Genomic DNA, 1,987 nt, shown 5'->3' on the forward strand with positions numbered 1-1,987 from the left:
GATAATCTGAGGGAAATAAAAATAATGAAAAAACTAATAATGCCAAATGCTGGTGAGGATATTGAACAGCACGGAATAAGAACTCATCACTGGTGGGAATGCAAAGTGCTACAGCCACTTTGGAAGACATTCGGGCAGTTTCTTAGAAAGCTAAACCTAATCTTATCCTATGATCCAGCAATTGTGCTCCTAGCTATTTACTCTAATGAGTTGAAACTTATGTCCACACAGAAACCTGCACACAAATGTTTATAGCTGTTTTATTCACAATTGCCCAAAACTGGAAGCAACCAAGATGTCCTTCAATAGGGAAATGGTACAATCTGTGGTGCATCCATACAACAGAACATCATTCAGTGATTAAAAGAAATGAGCTATCAAGCCACAAAAACATATACAGGAGTGCTCTCTTTAGCAGCACATATACTAAAATTGGAATGATACAGAGAAGATTAGCATGGCCCCTGCACAAGGATGACACACAAATTCGTGAAGCGTTCCATATTTTTAGCTGATAATAGGGAACCCAAGTTGGAGAAGGGAGAGTGTTGACATGTCGTGGGGTTGTTAATCAATGTCATGAAACAATATGTGTACTAACTGTTTAATGAGAAACTATTTGTTCTGTAAACCTTCATCTAAAGCACAATAAAAAAAATTTAAAAAAAAGATAGAGGAAACTTTTCTTTTGCTAAACAGAATAAGTCAAAACTCCTAGTCATTAGCATAAACTATGGACTTCAGTTAATAATAATGTGTCAATATTGGTTCATCAATTACAACAAATACACCACACTAATGCAAGATGTTAACAATAGGGTAACTGTGTATGGGGATTGGCTGCGAGAGGTATACGGGCAATCTGTGTACTATAAGCTCAATTTTTCTGTCAATCTAAAACTGTTCTAAAAAATGAAGTCTTTAAGTTTATTAATAAAAAAAAGAAAAACAAAAAACTACTCTTTCATTACAAAACCATAGCCATGCCAACACATACCTGCCCTCCAGAATATTATATTTGAAGAGGGTGATCATGCACCAGTATGGCTGGCATGTTCCCTGGGATGTTTATGCCTGTTGTCCCAGTATAATTATTAACTGAGCTTCCCTTGTTCTCAAAAGTATCCTGTTGGGATGATAAACTACGTGGTCACTGTACTTAGAAGGGAAAGGAAATTAACATTTTTTTAACATCTGTCTTCGAATCCAAGGAACTGGACCATGCCCTTTACTTGGAGCCTCATTTAAGCTTCACAGTGTTCCCATGAGGATGAGTTAGTCCTTCCTATTTCAGAAGAGAAAACTGAAGCTCAGAGGGACTGAATCATTTGTCCAAGATGGTACAATTCATCATTGGCAGAGCTCACACTTGAACCTTGGTCTCTGTGACTCCAAAGCTCAAGCACTTTGCACTGTAGTATTTGAATTCATGAGAAAAAACAGGTGGTCTTTGGACATTCTTTCCAGACTGTGTATTTCTTGAATGAATTCTATGGCATCTAGATGTAGGAAAGTTCATTTACAAGGTACTGAGGTAGTAGAAACTAGAGATTACATATAAAGAGAATTGTATTTATAAACCTCCTGAGGAATTTTTTTTTAATAGAATATGATGATGTCACAGTTAACATCTGTTATATCCTTGGGTAATCTGACAATAACGATGTCTGTAATCCATCATTTCCTGCAAGGACAGTGACAGTGTAGCACCCAGCTCCATTATCTGACCTCAGCAGAGAAAAACGGTTAATTTGTGCCACTACACCTCTGCAGCTGGGAAGTAGTCTTTGTGGGAGCAGAGATTTGTATGGACTGCAGTGGCTACATTTCTGGCAGACTGGAAACACCAAACTAGCCTTTAGCTTTTCCATCCTCAACACAGCAGGGCTCAAGCAAAAATTGCAGTTTCCAAGCTAGCTCTCCCATACACACTCTTCTCTTTCTTTCCAAATTCTCAGGAGTGTATCACCATCCCACCAATTGCTAT

General features: G+C 37.9%; 1 non-coding gene across 1 annotated transcript; it reads left to right on the top strand.

The window, feature by feature from the left end:
• The first annotated feature begins 402 nt into the window (after window positions 1–402).
• Window positions 403–509, top strand: LOC111820913 (U6 spliceosomal RNA). The gene has a single exon (XR_002824399.1). It is a non-coding gene; the product is annotated as a U6 spliceosomal RNA (small nuclear RNA).
• Window positions 510–1,987: the final 1,478 nt, after the last annotated feature.

The sequence above is a fragment of the Trichechus manatus genome, unplaced genomic scaffold (genome assembly GCF_000243295.1).
Source record: "Trichechus manatus latirostris isolate Lorelei unplaced genomic scaffold, TriManLat1.0 scaffold00055, whole genome shotgun sequence".
Lineage (NCBI taxonomy): Eukaryota > Metazoa > Chordata > Mammalia > Sirenia > Trichechidae > Trichechus > Trichechus manatus.